The 13,770-nt window shown below is 49.2% G+C and overlaps 1 protein-coding gene across 4 annotated transcripts in view; it reads right to left on the bottom strand.

Annotated features, from left to right (window-relative positions):
* The window catches only part of GPSM3 (G protein signaling modulator 3), a 145,272-nt gene that overhangs the window by 26,433 nt on the left and 105,069 nt on the right, over nt 1-13,770 (bottom strand). The window contains exon 1 of one of the 4 annotated variants that reach the window (XM_073641899.1): nt 6,220-6,570. The exons of 1 other annotated variant lie outside the window; for it this stretch is intronic. The gene's annotated coding sequence lies outside the window, so the exon portion shown is untranslated. Of the gene's footprint in view, nt 1-403; nt 591-666; nt 2,364-6,219; nt 6,571-13,770 lie in introns of those variants that run through there. 2 more of the 4 variants (XM_073641895.1, XM_073641894.1) reach the window with 2 other exon arrangements.

Genomic DNA, 13,770 nt, shown 5'->3' with positions numbered 1-13,770 from the left:
ACGGAATACTCGGAAGGTATATATATATATAAAAAAAATATATATATATATCACATGTCTGCAATGTCCTCTGCTCTTGCAAACCATCGCGTCCATTATCCTATAACACAGCAGCGACTGATACCATCTCGGCGATTAGCTGCAGATTAGGCTGTAGGCTTTCCTGCCCGGGCTCCATATCTAGAGACGTACACGGCTGCGGTCAGTGCCGTATAAAGGGGACAGTGCCGTATAATAGGGGACAGTGCCATATATAGGGGACAGTGTCTTATGTAGGGGACAGTGCCGTATATAACGGACGAGGCAGTATATAGGGGACAGCACAGTATATAGGGGACACAGCAGTATATAGGGGACAGCACAGTATATAGGGGACAGCGCAGTATATAGGTGATTCGCTCACCTCATTACGTGCATCGCCAGAGTCCGGAGCCGTCTCCTCGGTGTCTCTGCTTCTACTAAGCTGTCACTTCCCCTCAACGCCTCTTCTTCCGTTCGTTCCCTTCCTCTTTTCTTCCTGTCTTCCTCTCTCTGCTTCTCGTTCTCTTTAAAATCTGTCGTTTACCCCCCCCCCAGCTTTCTCCAGCTTTGTTGTCAGGTCCCTTATCCCCCATCCCGAGCCCCCGTGTGTCACCAGCAGTTCTATACAGCCCCAGCTCCACTCACCAATGTCGGGTTTCCTCTGATACCGCAGTCCCTCAGAGGTCTCTTTATGGTCCACTTGTCTCTAGGTGTCGAAGGTCTCTCGTAGCCTCTCTCTCAGTGTCGGGGTCTCTCGCAGCCTCTCACTCAGTGTCGGGGTCTCTCGCAGCCTCTCTCAGTGTCAGGGTCTCTCGCAGCCTCTCTCAGTGTCGGGGTCTCTCGCAGCCTCTCTCTCAGTGTTGGGGCCTCTTGCAGCCTCTCTCATTGTCGGGGTCTCTCGCAGCCTCTCTCAGTGTTGGCGTCTCTCGCAGCCTCTCTCAGTGTTGGGGTCTCTCGTAGCCTCTCTCAGTGTTGGGGTCTCTCTCAGCCTCTCTCTCAGTGTGGGGGTCTCTCGCAGACGCTCTGTGTCAGAGTGTCTCGCAGCCTCTCTCTCAGTGTCAGGGTCTCTCGCAGCCTCTTTCAGTGTTGGGGCATCTCGCATCCTCTCTCTCGATGTCGGGGTCTCTCGTAGCCTCTCTCAGTGTTGGGGTCTCTCTCAGTGTCATGGTCTCTCGCAGCCTCTCTCTCAGTGTCGGGGTCTCTCGCAGCCTCTCTCAGTGTTGGGGTCTCTCGCAGCCTCTCTCTCGCAACCTCTCTCTCAGTGTCAGAGTCTCTCGCAGCCTCTCTCAGTGTTGGGGTGTCTCGCAGCCTCTCTCAGTGTCGGGGTGTCTCGCAGCCTCTCTCAGTGTTGGGGTCTCTCTCAGTGTTGGGGTCTCTCGCTGCCTCTCTCTCAGTGTCGGGGTGTCTCGCAGCCTCTCTCTCAGTGTCGGGGTCTCTCGCAGCCTCTCTCTCAGTGTCGGGGTCTCTCGCTGCCTCTCTCAGTGTCGGGGTCTCTCGCTGCCTCTCTCAGTGTCGGGGTGTCTCGCAGCCTCTCTCTCAGTGTTGGGGTCTCTCGCAGCCTCTCTCTCAGTGTCGGTGTCTCTCGCAGCCTCTCTCTCAGTGTCGGGGTCTCTCGCAGCCTCTCTCTCAGTGTCGGGGTCTCTCTCAGCCTCTCTCTCAGTGTCGGGGTCTCTCTCAGCCTCTCTCAGTGTCGGGGTGTCTCGCAGCCTCTCTCTCAGTGTTGGGGTCTCTCACAGCCTCTCTCAGTGTCGGGGTCTCTCGCAGCCTCTCTCAGTGTCGGGGTCTCTCGCAGCCTCTCTCAGTGTCGGGGTGTCTCGCAGCCTCTCTCTCAGTGTCAGGGTCTCTCGCAGCCTCTCTCTCAGTGTCGGGGTCTCTCGCAGCCTCTCTCAGTGTCGGGGTGTCTCGCAGCCTCTCTCTCAGTGTTGGGGTCTCTCACAGCCTTTCTCAGTGTCGGTGTCTCTCGCAGCCTCTCTCAGTGTCGGGGTCTCTCGCTGCCTCTCTCTCAGTGTCGGGGTCTCTCGCAGCCTCTCTCAGTGTCGGGGTCTCTCGCAGCCTGTCTCTCTGGCTGTCTCTGAGGTTTTCTGCAGGCTTTCTTGTCTAGTGAATCAGCCACTTCCTGTAGTCTGCACTGAGGCCTATACAATACTTGTGTGTTTTCTGCACAGTGTTTTTTCCCCAGACGCTCTCACGCAGCTAATTACACCCACACAAAGGCATCTGTCTTTTTTTTTTCTTTACAAGCTGAAGCCACTCGTCCAGTCCAAGTTTTAAAGACTTTTAGACTAGAAACTAGAATTTTTTCCTTGTACTTTCAGATCAGGTTCAATTCCTCTTCTGAGTCACATATTGCTGAAATACTAACAAGCACTTTCATAAAAAAAGAAAAAAAAAACATAAAAAATGTAAGAAAAAAAGTAAAATGCAAACTGTGACTCATGAAATAATTATAAAAAGTGAACTAAGTTGCAATATAAGTGATCACCAGAGGGTGGCGCTGCCGCACTGTGTTGGACTTCATATTTTCTGCATTATTATGGACCCATCGCTTGGGGTTGTAACTGCCACAAAAGTGATAGCAAATAAAATGGAAAGTAAGACCGGGCTCATCTGCTCCCAAATGCGGTTTATTATTTGCATATTTCCATTATTTAATCGTTTGCTGCCAAGGACATGCGATGTGCATTGTGGGAAGGCTAAAAAAAAAAAAATTAAAGTCTAGGGGGCGCTATTTCTCCTTGTTGAGATTATAAGCAGAAGCAGGGTGATTTACAGGCTAGGCAATGTCTTCTGGGTAAAAGTAATGCAAATGATCTGCCCTCCAAGAAGAATAAAGCCTTTCCTGTGCGTTACTGGACAAGGTCTTCAAATCGAGGAACAATTCAGTGGCGATGAAGACACCGCTCATACATAGTCTAGTCTTTTCTATGGTAGCACTTTGATGTGAAACCTGGACAATAAAGAAACAGAAGACGAATCAACGCCTTCGAAATGTGGTGCTGGAGAAGGATGTTATCAAGACCATGGATGGCAAGAAGAACAAACAAATCAAATTTGGAACAAATCAAGCCGGACCTGTCACTCGAAGCAAAGATCACCAAGCTACAACTTGCCTACTTTGGACACATCATAAGAAGAGAGCGATCGCTGAAGAAGGACATCATGGTTGGAAGAAGAGAAGGAATAAGGCGAAGAGGAAGACCAGCAACCCGATGGCTTGAGACAGTCAAGAAAACGGAGTAGAAGACCCTGGTGGACCTATCTAGGCTTGTACAAGATCGATATTCCTACAGATTGTTCATCCATCAAGTCGCCATGGCTCAAGATGGAGCTGAAGGCCACTGATAAAAAGAGTAGGGGTGGTTATACAAAAAAACATGTCGTAAAGAGGAAGGGGAGACCAGGGCTAACTTCAAGAGTGCGTTCCCAATGCGTGTGAGCGTCACTGAAGACCCCTATCTTCTTACCATTGACTTGAGGCTCATTCGTGGGCCACCATATTCAATGTGCCCTGACATCTGCCCAGGTGTGAATACGGCCAACTCGGCCATCGGCTGAGAGGGGTCGTCCTCATATTCTACTGTTCTCTGATGCACCTTCAATCTCATGCCATGCTCCATCAGATCGCGTATTATGGAAATACATGGATCCTTGTGATCCATTATATATCTAACAGATAGATGGATCCTCATGATCGAGCCTCTAGAATCAATGTCCAGACCAAACAGCCATAGACAAGACCACCCACCCACCGCCCTGATCACATTACTATTGAATTAGACCTAGACATATGGTAACACTTTCTCCAAAAATAGCAACTTCCCTGTTACTTATGTCCAAAAATTACCCATAATTCCACTCCTAAATGATGCCATGACGGCGTATCGGTTTACAAGCACTGATGGATTTGGAGATTTCAGACCTCCAGGATTTCTGGTATTTAATGTCGTTGAGTGTCAAAACCTGAGAAATGTCAAAATGCAACCAATTATGGTGACAGCTTTCATGTGGGTCATCATGTCCCCCCTTGCCTACATCAGCCGAACTCCACAAAAGTAGCAACCCCCTTGCCGTATTGTGAAAGAAGGGAATGTGTCTTGTGCATCGCTGTGGATGACATCGTCAGGATAGGATGGAGAACTTTACGATTTGTACAATCTTTGATAACATAAATTCTGTAGCTATATGGGGATCCTCATGGGAGTGACTTGATATAACCGACCACGTGTCATTTATAATACTAATGCCCCTCAGAGACCTCAGCGGGCTGCGGTTTGTTGAGGGCTGAATAAGGGTTCACCACCATGTCATCGCAGACACTTGTTATTGCTACATGTTGAACTGTCCAGGACTGTGTTACTGCCATGCTAATGGTAAAAACTGTTGTTATCTGTACTGTAATGTTTTATATTATGCTATGTAGTTATATTGATGCTGCAAAAACTGTGCAAAAGATCTGAGAAGTGACACATGTGTGATGCGAGGGATTGGCATTGCATGCAACAATCAATTTGGCAGGAGAAATGCACCAGGTCTAAAATTCTGAAACAGCAGGCAACTGAGTAACAGAATGACTGATGTTATATTGCTAAGCTTAAAGAGGTAACACACTGAGCTGCTGAGTGAAATACTGAGTCATGGGGATTGCAGAGTTAGCATTAGCAAGTCTGCCTAGGATTCCTGGATATGCACAGAGTTTTGCCTCTATTTTAGGCTAGAGAGCGAAAGGATTTGCAGAAAAGCTGTAGGCAAAAGAAAAGCCCAGATAGAAAACAAGCAAATAAATGATGGCTAAAACTTGCCAATTGGTGTGCCACCCGAGGGAACTTTTTAGGGTTAAAGAGGAGCATGTAAGCAGCTGCATCGTGCAGGGCAATTGTTTTGGTCTGCAACAGGAGGAAGAGATTAGCTCTACTGGATAGACACCCGTCATTACAGAGTAGCAAAGTGGTTTATTCCTCTGAATGAAGAGTTTATTCACTGACAAGGTAAAGTGTATTCACCATAATAGTGAAAACTAAAGGAGCATAGAGGCTTATTCCTGACTATGAGATTTGCCACACAAGAAGTGTCTGAAGCCTGAAAATTACAATATCAGAGACAAAGAGATTATGTCTGTGTGAAGGAAGTGCTGCAGAGGTGTTTGCCAGCAGATTGTCCGAAGCAAATTTTCACCAGTGTCTGCTTGTTGCTATATAATAATAATAACCATCTATTCCTGTACAAGCTTTTTACCTCTAAAGAGACTTTGTAACCATCAGGCTCACTGCTTCACAGTGAATAAAATCCACTTGAAATGTTTCTGGTGTCCATTTGAATTGTTTCGCCATCCCTAAGATGGAAAACGACTCCGTCCAACTAGGGATCCATTCTATTTAAAGAGGTAAACTTCAGAGCACCATTTACAGGTTGCTACTTATTCCCTTCCCCTATATTTTCCAAGCCCTTGAGGATCTTCCATCTAAACCACAAATACAAAGTCTATGCTCAGATCAACCAGATTTCATAGACTCCAGTCGCAACGTCAGTAGGTGTATGAGCTTGCCATATGGATCATGCACAAAAAATGTGCTTAGGGACTCAAGGAAGATTTCCAATATGCTCAATCACGGTTGTATCTACCTGTAGGCAGCATAAACCTATAGGTGGCCTTACACATGACTTAAAGGAGTTGACCACTGGAAACAAGTTATTACCGATCCACAGGGTAGATGATAACTTATTGATCAGTGGAGGTTTGAGCCCTGGGACCAGCACCAATTGGCCGGTGGTCAGCCCCCACTGATCACTGTATTATCACCTATCCTGTTTTCACCGGACAACCCCTTTAATGTGTGGCTCACTAAATGGTCGAAGTTTAAGGCCCCACCCAATTTGTGCGCACAAGGTCCTAAGATGTAAATTCAGCATTGGGACCAGGTGTCCAGCAAAGGTCTAAGGGGTTATTCCTACCTTAGACGTCTGTCAGAACCCATCTCTGAGACCCAAACCTACCTCCTCACACTTGTAGGTCCATTAATTCTCTACGTCACTTGGCAGGATGGCTATGGTATGAACATCCTACCTAGATGTAGCTGAAACTTCCTGCCCTCAGTTGCGCTGAGGGATTGCCCCTTTTTGACCCGGACTATGCTTAGATTTGCTTTGCTTCCAAAAATTCTGAAAACTAGGTTTATGTGAAATGTAAGTTGGCGAACCCACCAGTTTTGGCAGCTCTCTCATCCGCTCAGTCATCTTATCGATCATCGCTCGCCAGGCAGTTCTAGCCCACGTTGCTTCTTTCAGTTCACCAATGGCCATGTCGCTCTTGACGGTGTGGATGCAGCGGGTTCTTGGACGTCCTCTTCTTCTTCTGCCACTGACTGAGCCAAGCATGACGTCTTTCTCCAACAATTGACTCCGCATAATGTGTCCAAAATTGGCTAATTTTTGTTTGGTTATCTTAGCTTCCAGTGACAATTTTGGCTTGACTTGGTCCGAGACTTCTCTGTTGATGGTCCTCGCTGTCCATGGAATCTGTAGAGGTCCCCTCCAGCACCAAAGTTCAAATGTGTTAATTTATCTTCCTTTGAGCCATCTTGAGTGTCAAGGTCTCGTATCCGTATGTTGTTATTGGGAAGACAATTGCGTTGACCTGCATTTGGTAGCGATGATGATGTCTCTGCTCTTCCAGACCTTGTTTATGCCAACCATTGCATCCCGTCCAAGTGCCATACGTCGTTTCACTTCAGGTGTGCAGTCGCCATCGCAGTAGATCTTGGAGCCAAGGAATCTGTAATCGCTGACCACTTCGATCTCTTCGTTGTCGAACTTGATATTGATGTTAGCCTTTTGTCATGCTGTTTAGTCAGCACTGGCCACTTATCTCATGTATATTGGCATATCCCAACTCTAACCTAGAAGTTGTTGGGTGAAACAGGGATCGGAATGGTTGAATCTCAACATGCCCAATCCTTTGTTCACAGTTACCTGAGATAAGTGTGGATGTGTTTGGATGAGTTGGGTGGTCCTCTACCGTGGCAGTAAGCATGAATGATTAGCTGATACGAGCATGCACTTTTATGGCGAGGTGGGGGAGACATGTCTGGTGAGCACTTGTTGGCTTCTCATGGTAGGCAAGACTTCTGCCTTAAAAAAAAATATTGTAAAAATGCGTCAAAAAACTACAGGTAATGTCAGATTTTATTTTCCTTTGTGATATGTGGTTACGTAGGCGATGACATTAAAATATTTGTGTAGATTTTCATTGTTTAGCTTTTCAGAATCGGTTGGGGCTGATACATGGGCTCGGAGGACAAGGTGAAGGAGGAGAATGGAAATTTGGCATCAAATGGGCACGAGGCATCAGAGAGCCACGAGAACAGGCGCACAGGCGGCTCTGGATGGAGCGATAGAGGAGAGGATTGTCTCCATTTATCTTTGGATAATTAGATCCTAATTACCCGCCTGCTCCGTTTAATTAGAGCCGCAGAGATGGAGCCCTCCCCCCTTCCTTCTGCTAATTAATATCCATGCTTTAACGAGCAGGCTAATGAAGTGTGCGAGAGGGGAAAGAGCGAAGGGGTTAATGGAGCAGAGCTTCATAATCTCTGGCAGATGAGAGGTTAATGGGGTAATGCACGACATGGGTATGCCTGGCAGGGAAAAGGTTAATGGGCTGACACGTGTAAGTGGCGGAGGGTAGGGTTAATTATGCATCAGTTTGAAAGAGCTCACTGGCGAGGTAGAGGTTAATAGTGCAGCTTTATTTGAGGGTCGGGTAAAAGGGGTGGCACGCCATGGGGCTACAACTGGAGGGCAACAACTAGAAGATCTTTGCATTTATGGCCGTCCCAGATTCATATATATTGTATGTCCAAAAACAGCGCCCCTACAGTCAGTGGGTTCTGTCTGGTATTGCCGCTGAACCTCAGTCAAGGGAATGATGACTGGATCTTTCGCCTCTCCGGATTTGTCTGACGTCTTTTTCACTTCAAACTTGTTCATCTTTTATGAAAATGTTGGGACATTTCAGTGAATGTCAGCGGTGGTGATAGCGTTCTTTTTAAAGAGAATCTGTCGTTTGCCATAACGTTTATATAGTTTATTTTTTTACCCGGTGTAAATGCCGCTGTTCTCCTGAATCTGGCAATGTTTTTCTTTTCTTCCTGCTCCTCTCCGTTCCTGAGATATGGCCTCTTCTTTTCTGTATGTAAATCTAGTCTTGTTAGCCAAGTGGGCGTCGGAGTCTTCTTGAGGATCACACCCCCTTGGCTAAGAAGACTAGAGTTACATATAGGGAAGAAGAGGCCATATCTCAGGAACGGAGAGGAGCAGGAAGAAAAGAAAAACAGCGCCGGATTCAGGAGAACAGCGGCATTTACACCAGGTAAACAATTACAGGTTAATGGCAAGAGACAGGTCCCCTTTAAGGCCTCGCATAGAGCCAAGTATGGAGACTATATGAGTGTCCATCCTATATAGCGCTATATTACAGAGATATTGTCTCCTAGGGACAAAAGCTCCACAATGGAAGAGGCAAATCGCAGACTGGTCGCATGCAACTTGCGTAAAATCATTAAGAATTACTTAAGGGTTAATTCTTCTAAACGAGCCTGAAAGTGAAGTGGATACAGGTGTGGAAGTCAAAGTTTGCAATGAAGGCTCAGGGAAGCGAAGGGTTAATTACCATGATCACCTCCAGACTGGACAGTAAGATCGGGCTCTGTAATAACACACGGCTGATCCAGTGCCCCCCCTTTACTTTACTCTTTGTGTTGCAGCCCCCCACCCTCCTTAATGTCCCCTTATTCATATTAAATCTGGCTTCTCACCGCTCCCTTTCTCATTACCTCTTTGTATAATATACCCCTCTCCCCTCCCCCCACTCCTTAGGGGATTCTCCGCCTAGAGCGGGGGTCTACATGCACGGTATGGACTGTAGTGTATATGTAATTGCTGTGTGTTGTAAACCGCACATACATAATATGATATAATACTATTATACTACAGACTATTAAATCTCCGCTGATGGCGTCGCCCGTTTTTTTGGTCTTCCACCTAGTGGTAGAGCTGTAATTGTCTATGTGATGCGGAAAGTAAGAAATCATTCTGATTTCTACCACAATCTCCGATCTGTCATAGAGTTTAATTAAATTCCTAGAACGCAATTTTTTTTCCTGCAAAACCTCAAATGTACGACGGTGACCGCGAATGAATCAATGGGAACGGAGTGTGAGTCCCTGGGAGAACCTCACAAACTGTATGCAAACTCCCTGCACACGGTGACCGCACGTTATATATACAGTATAGTGAGAGATATTACAGGTGCTCCGCTCACAGGGCTCCCCCTTTCCAATCTATACTCACAAGCACTGTCAGGCTCATATTTCTATCTGGCCGCTACACCGATACCTCCACCCTGTGCCAGTCATTGCACGCATTGCCATCCACTGCAAAATATAACATAAACTGATCACACGCACCCAAAGAGCTTTTGACAGTGCTGCACCACCCTACATCTCCTTATCTCTGTCTACCACACTACTCGTCCCTTTCACAGTGCTGCACCACCCTACATCTCCTCCTCATCTCTGTGTACCACCCTACCCGTCCCTTCCACAATGCTGTACTGCCTTACATCTCCTCCTCATCTGTGTCTACCATCCTACCTGTCCTCTCCACAGTGCTGCACCTCCCTACATCTCCTCCGCATCTCTGTCTACCACCTTACCCAACTGCTCAACAGTGCTGCACCGCCCTACATCTCCTCATTTCTGTCAACCACCCTACCTGTCCTCTCCACAGTGCTGCACCATCCTACATCTTCTCATCTATGTGTAACACCCTAACTGTCCTCTCCACAGTGTTGCACTGCCCTACATCTCCTCCTCACCCCTGTCTACCACCCTACCTGTCCTCTTCACAGTGCTGCACTGTCCTACATTTCCTCATCTCTGTCTACCACACTACCTGTCCTCCCCACAGTGCTGCACCACCCTACATCTCCTCCTCATCTCAGTCTACCACCCTACCTATCCTCTTCACAGTGCTGTACCACCCTACATATCCTTCTCATCGGTGTCTACCACCCTACCTATCCTCTTCACAGTGGTGTACCACCCTACATCTCCTCGTCTGTCTACCACCCTACCCGTCCCTTCCACAGTGCTGCACCACCCTACATCTCCTCCTCATCTCTGTCTACCACGCTACCTGTCCTCTCCACAGTGCTGCACCACATTACATCTCCTCCTCATCTCTGTTTACCATCCTACCTGTCCTCTCCACAGTGCTGCACCGCCCTACATCTCCTCCTCATCTCTGTCTACCATCCTACCTGTCCTCTCTACAGTGCTACAACACCCTGCATCTCCTCCTCATCTCTATCTACCAACCTACCCAACCGCTCCACAGTGCTGCACCGCCCTTCATCTCTTCACCTCTGTCCACCACCCTACCTGTCCTCTCCACAGTGCTGCACCATCCTACATCTCCTCCTCACCCCTGTCTACCACCCTACCTGTCCTCTTCACAGTGATTAACTGTCCTACATCTCTTCATCTCTGTCTACCACCCTACCTGTCCTCTCCACAGTCCTGTACCACCCTACATCTCCTTCACATCGGTGTCTACCACCTTACCTGTCCTCTTCACAGTGCTGTACCACCCTACATCTCCTCCTCATCTATGTCTACCACCCTACCTGTCCTCTCCACAGTGCTGCACTGCCCTACATCTCTTCACCTCTGTCCACCATCCTACCTGTCCTCTCCACAGTGCTGCACCGCCCTATATCTCCTCCTCATCTATGCCCACCACACTACCCGTCCTCTCCACAGTACTTCACCGCTCTACATTTCTTCCTCATCTCTGTCTACCACCCTACCCATCCTCTCCACAGTACTGCACCGCCATTCATCTCTGTCCACCACCCTACCTGTCCTCTCCACAGTGCTGAACCGCCCTACATATCCTACTCATCTATGTCCACCACCCTACCAGTCCCCTCCACAGTGCTGCATTGTCTTACATCTCCTCCTCATCTATGTCTACCACCCTACCCATCCTCTCCACAGTTCTGCACTGTCCAACATCTCCTCCTCATCTATGTGCATCACCCTACCTGTGCTCTCCACAGTGCTGCACTGCCCTACATCTCCTCCTCATCTCTGTCTGCCACTCTACCTGTCCTCTCCACAGGGCTTCACCGCCCTACATCCCCTCATCTCTGTCTACCAAGCTACCCATTCTCTCCACAGTGCTACATCACCTTTCATCTCTTCACCTCTGTCCACCACCCTACCTGTCCTCCCCACCGTGCTGCACTGCCCCATATCCCCTCATCCCTGTCTACCACCCTACCCGTCCTCTCGACAGTGCTGCACAAACCTACATCCCCTCCTCATCTGTGTCTACCACCTTACCTGTCCTCTCCACAGTGCTGCCCCACCCTACATCTCCTCATCTGTTTCTACCACCCTACCTGTCCTCTCCACAGTGCTGCACTGCCCCACATCCCCTCATCTCTGTCTACCACCCTACCTGTCCTTTCCACAGTGCTATACCACCCTACATCTCTTCCTCATCTCTGTCTATCACCCTACCTGTCCTCTCCACAGTGCTGTACCACCCTACATCTCCTCCTCATGTCTATCTACCAGCCTACCCATCCTCTCAACAGTTCTGCACCGCCCTTCATCTCTTCACCTCTATCCACCACCCTACCTATCTTCTCCACAGTGCTGCACCGCCCTATATCTCCTCATCTATATTCAGCACCCTACCTGTCCTCTCCACAGTGATGCACCCTCTACATCTCCTCCTCAGCTCTGTCTACCATCCTACTCAACCGCTCCACAGTGCTACACTGCACTACATATCTTCACCTCTGTGCACCACCCTACCTGTCCTCTCCACAGTGCTGCACCATCCTACATCTTCTCATCTATGTGTACCACCCTTACGTGTCCCCTCCACAGTGCTGTACCACCCTACATCTCCTTCTCATCGGTGTCTACCACCCTACCTGTCCTCTTCACAGTGCTGTACCACCCTACATCTCCTCCTCATCTGTCTACCACCCTACCTGTCCCTTCCACAGTGCTGCACCACCCTACATCTCCTCCTCATCTATGTCTACCACCTTACCTGTCCTCTCCACAGTGCTGCACTGCCCTACATCTCTTCACCTCTGTCCACTACCTACCTGTCCTCTTCACAGTGCTGCACCACACTACATCTCCTCCTCATCTCTGTCTACCACACTACCTGTCCTCTCCACAGTGCTGCACCGCCCTACATCTTCTCCTCATCTATGTCCACCACACTACCCGTCCTCTCCACAGTGCTTCACCGCTTTACGTCTCTTCCTCATCTCTGTTTACCACCCTACCCATCCTCTCCACAGTGCTGCACCGCCCTTCATCTCTTCACCTCTGTCCACCAACCTACCTGTCCTCTCCACAGTGCTGCACCGCCCTACATCTCCTACTCATCTATGTCCACCACCCTACCAGTCCTCTCCACAGTGCTGCACTGTCTTACATCTCCTTCTCATCTAAGTCTACCACCCTACCCATTCTCTCCACAGTTCTGCACTGTCCCACATTCCCTCATCTCTGTCTACCACCCTACCTGTCCTCTCCAGTGCTGCAGCGCTCTACATCTCCTCCTCATCTATGTCCACCGATCTACCAGTGCTCTCCACAGTACTGCAGCGCTCTACATCTCCTCCTCATCTATGTCTACCACCCTACCCATCCTCTCCACAGTTCTGCATTGCCCCACATCCCCTCATCTCTGTCTACCACCCTACCTGTCCTCTCCACAGTGCTGCACCGCCCTACATCTCCTCCTCATCTAAGTCTACCACCCAACCGATCCTCTCCACAGTGCTGCACCGCCCATCATCTTTTCACCTCTGTCTACCACCCTACCTGTCCTCTCCACAGTGCTGCACTGCCCTACAGCTCCTCCTCATCTCTGTCTACCACTCTACCTGTCCTCTCTACAGTGCTGCACCGACCTACATTGCCTCACCTCTGTCTACCACCCTACCTATCCTCTCCACAGTGCTGCACTGCCCTACATCTCCTCCTCATGTTCTATCTACCACCCTACCCATCCTCTCCACAGTGTTGCACCGCCCATCAACTCTTCACCTCTGTCCACCACCCTACCCGTCCTCTACACAGTGCTGCACCGCCATACATCTCCTCCTCATCTATGTCCACCTCCCTACCTGTCCTCTTCACAGTGCTGCACCGCCCTACATCTCCTCCTCATCTATGCCTACCACCCTACCTGTCCTCTCCACAGTGCTGCACCACCCTACATCTCCTCCTCATCTGTGACTACCACCCTACCTGTCCTCTCCACAGTGCTGCACCACCCTACATCTCCTCCTCATCTGTGTCTACCACCCTACCTGTCCTCTTCACAGTGCTGCACCACCCTACATCTCCTCCTCATCTGTGTCTACCACCCTACCTGTCCTCTCCACAGTGCTGCACCACCCTACATCTCCTCCTCATCTGTGTCTACCACCCTACCTGTCCTCTCCACAGTGCTGCACCACCCTACATCTCCTCCTCAACTATGCCTACCACCCTACCTGTCCTCTCCACAGTGCTGCACTGCCCCACATCCCCTCATCCCTGTCTACCACCCAACCCGTCCTTTCCACAGTGCTGCACCACCCTATATCTCCTCCTCATCTGTGTCTACCACCCTACCTGTCCTCTCCACAGTGCTGCACCACCCTACATCTCC

The sequence above is a fragment of the Phyllobates terribilis genome, unplaced genomic scaffold, assembly GCF_046119375.1.
Source record: "Phyllobates terribilis strain yellow unplaced genomic scaffold, ASM4611937v1 Scaffold_7__3_contigs__length_470593459, whole genome shotgun sequence".
NCBI lineage: Eukaryota > Metazoa > Chordata > Amphibia > Anura > Dendrobatidae > Phyllobates > Phyllobates terribilis.
Note: the sequence above shows the minus strand (reverse complement) of the source record. Positions and strands in the feature narration are given on the sequence as shown.